This window comes from Gopherus evgoodei, chromosome 2, assembly GCF_007399415.2.
Source record: "Gopherus evgoodei ecotype Sinaloan lineage chromosome 2, rGopEvg1_v1.p, whole genome shotgun sequence".
NCBI lineage: Eukaryota > Metazoa > Chordata > Testudines > Testudinidae > Gopherus > Gopherus evgoodei.
Window position 1 is genome coordinate 228,486,212 of NC_044323.1, and position 9,078 is coordinate 228,495,289.

Here is a 9,078-nt window from a genome sequence, read left to right on the forward strand (position 1 = left end):
GGTTCTCACAGGAATTAAAAGAACTGAAATTGATATGTTGCTTTAAAGTTTCTATTCACAAAGAATGACTATGATCTGTAGCATGTGGGACATTAAAACTACCAATTCCTACTGTAACCCAGGAGTGAGATTTTCAGTTTATCAAGGCACATCATAGACTGTGAATGTACAGAGTTCCCTCTATTTCTGCTTTATCTTCTATCAGATGAAACATATTGGACCAGAGCTGTATTCATGATTAATTTGGCTTCACTATCTGGGTACATATCACACAGCTTTATGAAACTGCCACTGCCAATGAAGTCTGAAGACACTACCATAGGCAGGAGGCTGCATGAGTTTGGATCAGTTGTTGGATGCTTTTTGTTAATATGATATGGGCTTTAAATACAGGACACTAAACATCAGCGGCAAATGGATCTTGTCCTTATCCCATCTCTTGCTCTGCATCACCTGTGGAATGTTCTGAGTTTAAGCTTTTGAAGAAAGTCAGAAAATTCTCTCATGTCCATAATTCCCTCTCCTTCCCCATGGAAACTAAAGGTTTTGTATGTTAATAGCAATTATTATTGTAACAAAGCAACAGCAATTACACCTCACATCTCTTTGTATAATAACACATTGAAATTATTACAGCTTTTTAAAAAAGCATGCCACAGCTGCCTTACATAAGCTTCAATAAGTTCTTTGTTAAAAGTGCTGTATTACTTTTGTTTTTATTGCTTGGTTTTGTTGATATTTTGTCTCTGGGGAAAAAAACATTTAAAGCCAAACATGGCTATAAAATATACAGCAGTCACCTTTTAAAAGTTAGTCACATTAAGATTCATACGTTCCAAGGCCAGAGGGGGCCATTGGGATCATCTAGTCTGATCTCCTGTATGACACAGGCCATAGAACTTCCCCAAAATAACTCCTAGAGCATATGCTCATCAGACATTCTAACATTATCTTCTAAGGACATCCAAGAAAATGTAGCTAAGAAATCCCATTGGTATTACTAGAACACTCAGAACGCTGCTTCTTCTTTAAATGCTGCAACAAATCTGATGTTTCAGAGAAGAGGGTTGAACAGCTGTGGACTGAAGTTTAAGGCAAGTTTTCCCTATTAGTTAATCAAGATGCAGCTTCTTTCACATGGTAAGAAAAGCAGGAGGAAGAACAAAAATAACTAATTTTTCATTAAAATCCAAGAAATTCTATCCATTCTCATAGATGAATTTGCCCCCAAATTAGAAAAACACCACAAGCTTAATCCTTCTCCATCCAGACTGAAGAGAGGAAACAAGGACACTGGCCTGGATCCTCTCTTGATCCATCCTTGCTGGCATCAGGCAGCGAGCAGACAGAGGGCTTAGGTAAAGTGTTCTCTGCTTTTCCTTCTCAAAGGAGCAAAGAAAGCTCCAGCTTGTACATACTACAGCTACTAGCCATTCTGGGGGGATGGCTATATCCCTAGACAGGTCCTTTTGGATGGTGTCTGTATCAGCTGATATAGGAGCAGGTCCACCTTCCTAATGGTGCTGGTGTGCATGAGAGGAGAGTTACTGCCACAACTATTACTCCTAGGATCAGAGATCGGGCTCAGACTAAAGCGAAGTGGCTGGACAAAGAGCCCCAAATGGATCTCTATGCTAAATAAGGAGCCATTAAACCCAATGTAGTGCACTAATGTAAAACCACTAAGTGAGAAGAGAATCAAGGCCCCATATTTATAGAGTAATACCAAACAGCTTTGGGAATTAATCCTCTTGAGTAAAGGAAGATGTTAAAATGCATCACAATGGTCCCTAGTTTTATTTATGTTGACATGTGAGGGATCTGAGTTTGGAGTATTGAGTTAGTTCCCACACTACTGTGTTAGAAGGGATACTACATGGATGGTATGCAGTCTGCTCAGGAGAATGAAATGTCTTTGCCACTCCAACTCCTTCTGATGTGGAAAGGTGCATGGTAAGGCAGTGACTGGCTGCAAGTGCCACATTCAGTCCCTCCTTCACCACATGGAAAGTCTTACAAGCAGGGCCTTCTATGGAGGTATAAAAGCAGGAAAGAGGGGGATGTTTAGTTCCCAGGACTTGAGGGAGTATTAGAACAACTGTGTATCCATAAAGTAACTAGAACATTAGCCTACAGCTCTTAAGCACAATGAAATTTTAATTGCAATTGCAATGCAATGCAATTGTCTCAGCCAGTCGGGGCCCAGAGATGCTGTATAATTATTGACTCACAACTGTACAGTCATTTATCAGATATGCTAATCCTTGCACGCTAATTGTGTGTCTGCGTGTTTGTGTGTGTGTGGGGGGGAGACATTGGGCTGCATAATGCCTGTGTGATTATTTCTCAGTCATGGAACAGCCAGTGCTTAAATTCAGCTGGAGCTGTCCAGAGCAGAGCCAGTAAATATTTTCACACCCCTTGCGGGGAATGTAAGCCAGTTTCAGGAGGTCCATAGAGCCCTATGGCTGAAGCCTGCAGCCCTGAACCCTGGCACACCCCATGGGGCTTTGAAAACCGAAGTTTCAGCATGGGGGCCAAAGACCCGAGCCTCAGCGCCTCCCATGGGGAAGAAGCCCTGAGCCTCAGAGCTTCCTGTGATGCAGAAGCCCTGAGCCTTGGTGCATCCTACAGGGTAGAAACCCCAAACCCTGGCACACCCCCTCAGTCCATGGGGCTAAAGCCCTAAGACCTCCCACTGCAGCTGAAGCCCAGCGCCCTAAATGAGGGGGACATGGGGGCTCTGGGAAGTAATCTATGAGAATTTAAGCCCTGGGTACAGTACATAATTCCTGTGCTCTGACAGGCTATTGCCTTAATAACCTCACATCCACATGCCTATAACAGTCACCTCAGATATTCAACCCATCCACACCTTCTTACCCCACATGCCCTCACTTCTCCCCACCTTCTGCTGCTCACTGCTGAAAGAGTCTAATGCTCACAGAGAAGGTGTAATTTCTTCTAAATGAAGAATTCCCTTTCCTTCAGGATGAATTACAGCAGGGGAGAGCCCAGTGATGTCTAGCTTTAGTTCAGATTTGGGAAAGATACTCTTTGCAGAGAGAGCTTAACAACAGGGATGGAGGAAAGGGAGCATATAGAATAAATATAATGTAAAAAATTACTCATTGTGGGAATAGGGGCTGATCTGTCCTAAGAAGCACCAGGGAAGCAGAGACATGAAGACACATGTAAGAGGAGGGAGAATGCTTTTCAGTTTAGTAATACCAATTGTTGCTCATTACTAACTTGGTAATAAAAGTGTCCTGGGCTGATAAAAACTGCAGTTGTTTGAGTTTATTTAATCCAGAATAGAGGTTACCATCTAAATATACTAGAGAAAAACAAATATTGTTTGTATTAATCAATGCTTAGAAGCCCCAGTTGAGATCAGGATCCCATTATGCCAGGGCCTGTCCAAACACATAGTAAGACACCATTTCTGCCCCAAAGACCTTCCAAACAAAACAGGACAGACAGTGGTGTGTAGGGCCAGGAACAGAGAGAATCCTCATATTACAGATAGGGAACTAAGGGAGACAGTTTGAATGACAGGCCCAAAGTCATGCAGAAAGTTACCAGCAAGGATAAGAATTGAACCTACTTCTCTCAAGTTCCAAGTCATTACATTAGCCAAAAAGCCAGCCTTCCTCTCTGAAATCTCTCATCTCCATCATTCTAAATATCTTTACATTCTACAGAATAGCTGAGCCAGAATTAAATGGAGGTAGATTTAGGAAATAATAAAATCAATATGGTGATAGAATCCCAAGAGCCCTTGCTAGAGCAGAAAACCTTAATGATGGGATCAAAATGGGAAGTAAGGAACTAGAAACAGCACTTTATGTGATTTATTTCACCCCTGTGCAAAGGGCCAGCATGAAGCCTAGGCATTTTTTATCCTCAGAATTATTTGGTTCTGTTTAATTTGATAAAGAACACAGGGTTCAGTTTACATGGAACATTTGTATTTATACAAGTGCTGAGGAAGGACGTTCATTTTGATAAGGGACTCTACTGTTTGCTATAAAACACGAAATCTCTCTCCCTCCCCCTAGACACATAGGATATATATTTCTCCACATCTTTTTAATATCTTTAGTAAAATTACATCCAATATAGGTAAGAAATGGCTCCCCAGAGCCATCGTAGTTTATACATTCTATATGGCAGTGTCATAAGATCCACTTTTACTGGACTAAAATGTACACCATAATGGGGCCTAATTCTTAAGCTACAAAGCAGCACCTACTAGAAAAGAAATGAAATAAGAATGGTACAATGATATGAAAATGTCTATCAGTTATTGAAAAGAAATGTATACTGAGACAATTGGACTACTGCAATTCTACCCATATCTAGTGAGTGGATTTCCTTAATAAAACAATGAATTACAGCAAAGAGATAGCAAAGAGAAGTTTGAAGGCAGTTACCAATATGGAAATATTTTAAAAAATGACTCTCTTTCCTTTCTCATTGTAGATTATAATGTTTTGTAGATAATGAAGACGAAATAGATGAAACGTGTTGCTAAAGGGGAAAGAATGCCTCATTCTGTTCTCTGATCTTGTATCCATGTACAATAGACAGAGTATTGCATGTACTTATTGCCCCTACGTATAACAAACATGTACTTATAATTGCATTGGTTTGCCTGTAACTGAGTTACAAAAGAATTTAAAAAATGGGAACTTAAGACAAAGAGAGCTTCAAACTGAACGATGGCGAGCGCACCTACACACACACACACACAGACGAGTTTGGAAATAAGGACTGAACTGAATGGAACATGTGGAATACTTTACAGTAAGTACATATTAAATATAACAGCATTATGTAGTTCATTTAATTAGAGGGCATGACAGAGAACATTTGCAGTAGATTAAGATAAGTCCTGCTATCAAAATACATTTTGATATTGAATCCAGGGACATTAATTATTATTGCATACATGAGTGGAGTGATTTATTTTCATTTTTTAACTTGAGAAAATGTATCCATGAAGTCAAATGCCATAATTCAGGGTGGGGGAAGAATTGGAATGCATGTGTTATATGGAAGACTATGGTGTATATAATGCAGAAGTAGAAGGATTAATAGAAAATTAAGAGTAAGATTTTGTCTGAGAAAATAACCATTTTAAGCATATCAAAAAAAACCCTAAGCAGTGAAGCTAAAATGTCAGTTTGGGTTACTTTCCCAGCCTGGCAGAGAATGTATTCAGATACAACTGAGGTTTTGAGGCCCCAATGCCTCCTCACTCCCCTTCCTAGAATTCTCATGTTCTTGTTTCTAGTATTTTATTGAGCTGTTGGGAGATGTTGCTTTCACATGATATTACAACATTCAGAACTAGTTTCTCTTGTATAATTAAGAACTGTATGGGATGCCAACAAGGCATCTAAAGCTTTATAGGCAGTCAGGGCAACAAAGGAACAGACTGTTTGCTGCACCTCTCAGGAGGAGTTGGAATGGGGGATGGCAAAGGTGGTTTTAAGCTGCTTCTGCACATCCCAAATCTTGGGCTGCTCAGGAGCTAGTTCAGCCCCTATCATAAATTAGAGCCCCTCCAGAGGCTACTGGAATTTACGGTAGCCTTACACAGCTGGCTAAGGGCTGCTTTGCAGCCTAGAATTGCCAGACTAGACAGCACTCTGGTTACTGTCCCTGCTGCTGCTCCAACATACTCCCTCTGGTCCCTAAATGGGGGCTCTGAGGTGAGGCAAAGTAGGGACTTGTACATTGGACCTATTCTGCCCCTGCATTGGGGAAATTTCCATGGGCCGCTGGATTGGCATAGAGGGGCCATAATCTGACCCAGTATTCCTGCCCTGGAAAATACAATTTAAGGCCCTGTCTAGACTACGGATTTGCCTCAATCACAGACAGGCATGTAGCTGTAACAGTGCAATTCCTAGCATAGGCAGGTAAAGCTGCAATTTGCTCTGGCAGAGTTTACCCTGGTTTCAAACTGGACTAAGTTCCACAGGTGCAAATAGTAGATTTGCCAGTTTCTGTTAGAACTTCCATTGGTACAACTACCTCCATGACTATAGTTGCTGCAGATCCCCAGTCTAGGTAGATTCATGTACCCAGAGGTTGGGGGAGGGAAGGTGAATAACAAAAGACAAAGTGATTAAATGGAGACATTAAGTACACGTTGTATTCGTTCCACAATTTAATTTTTTTGATTGCTCATAGTTTTCAGTTGGCAAAGGGGATGGCTTCAGATTTCTGTTTCTCTTTGAACAGTGTGTTTTCAAGAGAGATTTAGAAGAGGAAGGCTAGAGGCTTGACAGACCAGACCAGGAGCTCCAGGCATATGAGAAAGAAGGTATTATGAGAGGAAAGAAAGGAAATGTCCAATGGAGTGGGGTGAGTAGAGAATAAGGTTCTTTGAAGATGAAATATATACTATCATTAGTCATCATCGGCAGTCACCTTATTCCTTACCCTCAATGAGTCAAGCTTTTCCATTTCATCTGTGTTTGATCATAATTTCATTTGCCACTGCCTGGCACCTCTCTTTTCTTACATTTTTATATAAAGACCTAGAAGGTGGATTCTGACCTTTCCCCTAGCTCAGGTGATGGTTTCACATTCATTCTTGTAGTGAGGCAGAATGGTCTCCCTTTGAACTGGACTGTGATGGATCACTACACTCCCCTGGTGGGCAGAGCCAAATCCTCCACACCTCCAGCACCGGAAATCCCAGGATGGAACAGGAAGTATAAAAGCAGTGCCCTGGAGCTCAGTTGGGGCTGGACCACCGTAGGGAGCAGATATCTCTTCCAGGGAGCAGAGATCTTTGCGGGATCCTAGACTAGCCCCTAAGTCCAAGTGGAGCCATGCCCTGCTGTTGGAGGATACGGACGAGTATCCTGAGGAGCTGCCAGGACCGCCGTCAGACAAATGCCCCAAAGAGCTCTGGGGACTGCCAACAGCTAAGTACTCCAAGGAGACAGAGAACTATCAGACTATGGGGCCCTACACCCAAACTGTGCTAGAAAGTAGCCCAAGGGAACCAGACTTTGGTCTGGTTCTGCTGCTGGAGAGTAAATCAGCATGTTTTGGTAGTATCTCCATGGACCTGTTTGCCACTATTAGGGCCCTGTGCCGGGACCCAGTGGAATAAGGTGGGCCTGGGTCTCCCTGCCCCCTGCCACTGACCCCACCCCTGGGTGGTGGCCAAACCCCTCTTTTTGGCTGGATTGTGTTGTGGGCTCACTACCAGCCGGAGGGCATGGGCTAAAGACTGTTTTTGCTCTGCCCAGCCCAGAGGGCCAGAGCTCCCCTATAGATGGTTAATTACTGTTTGTCCCAGTCAAGTGGCAAAGACCACTCAGGGCTCTGCCCCTCCCAGAGGGCCAGAGCTCCTCCTCCCTAGACTGTTTGTTGCTGTCTGCCCCAGCCAGGTGGCTTCAGGGTGTCTGCCACACCCAGAGAGCTGGAGTTTCCCCTATAGACTGTTACCTGCTGTCTGCCTGTAGTGAGGCAGAATGGCCTCCCTCCCCACGCAAGAGTGAGGGACCATTACAATTCTCTTTAAAGCTGCTTTTTTATCTTTGAAAGTAATTTCCTTTTTTCTTCTGCATTATTGAACACTCCAGAGTCTGACAAGCAGCCCCAGCCACCTGAGTCCTTATTACCTTTTATGCAAATAATTGTTGATAATATTTTATGAAAGTAAATGAAATTTGTTAGATTGGATAGCTATAGTTTGGGCTTGGTTTCAGGTTTATATCATGGGCCACATTTATGTACGTAGGGATGAGGAGACTTTGAGCAAAAGGGAGAAGCAAAGGAGGAGTGAGGGTTAGGGGCAGCAGGGTGGTGGTGGCGATATGGGGTAAGGGAAGGATGAATGATGAGGAAAGAAGTTTTCATAGCAGAAGACAACTTATTAGGGAGATTGCCTTATGGGTGACTTCTCTCCCATTCACAATAATAAAAAATAATAATGCCTACCTATCTCTTATCTAACATTTGTCATCAGTAGATCTCAAATACGTCACAAAGGAGGTCAGTACTATAACATAAGTGACATAACTTAAAGATTGTGAGGTAAAGAGATAATTTGAGTCTAAATTGAGGCAGAATCGAGAGAAGCATAAGCTTGATAATTTTATGAACTAATGCTATTCTGTGTTATAAAACATCCCATCTATGGATTTTCCTCTGCTCTGCTTTCTGTTACCAGAAGCATTAGGAAGATTTTTCTCCTTCCTCTAAAGGAAGCAGTGTTGGTCATTGCCAGAGGCAGTGTCTCCTGCTCTTTTTGAGAGGGTTCTACTAAGTGACTTTATTATGTCACTCATGTTTTGTGTCTGGTAATGCTTATGAGGAGTGTTGTGATGGAAGTTAAAAATTAACAGTTTACTGTAATGAGGTTTTCATCTTGTCAATATACTGCTATGAAGTTTCAGCGTTAGGAACAAGACTACACAGTGCCATTGCTTTACCATGCCAATAAATAAAACGACTCATTTGTCTATGTATCTTGTTTATTATTAATTATTATTATTATTAAAGTAGGCTACATTTCAAGAATATTTGTCTGTCTTCTTCACACTTTATGCTAGAATCAGATACAGTATGATTTAGTGCTGGCAGAATGACTCCTGAAGTCTTAAAAAGTGTTTGTCTTCTAATTTATTTAACATGGTTTTACTTTTGGAAAAAGGTGAGGTATGTATTAGAAAGATGGCAAAAATAAATATTAATGAATCCATTTATCAGGCCAGTAAATCCCTCAACTAAAAGAGACTGCAAAAAAAATTTGGCATTTGAGTTGCCTAGATACTGATTTAAATATCACTAAAAGTCGATAAAAGAGAAAGTTGAGAGGATTTCATGAGGCAGGAGACCCTGCAGGGTAAAGGTGGGCCACCATAACATAGCTAATTGTTCATTTCCAGCCTAAACTTTTGTGAAGCATTGCTGCATGCTGTCAGCCAGGTGCTTCATTTCCTACACAACTGGGCCTGATTATCAGTTTGAGCTTTGGGCCACTGACTCATCAATCTGTTTAAACTGATATTGAACAGGAGGGAGCAGGGCTGGAATGCAAAGTGC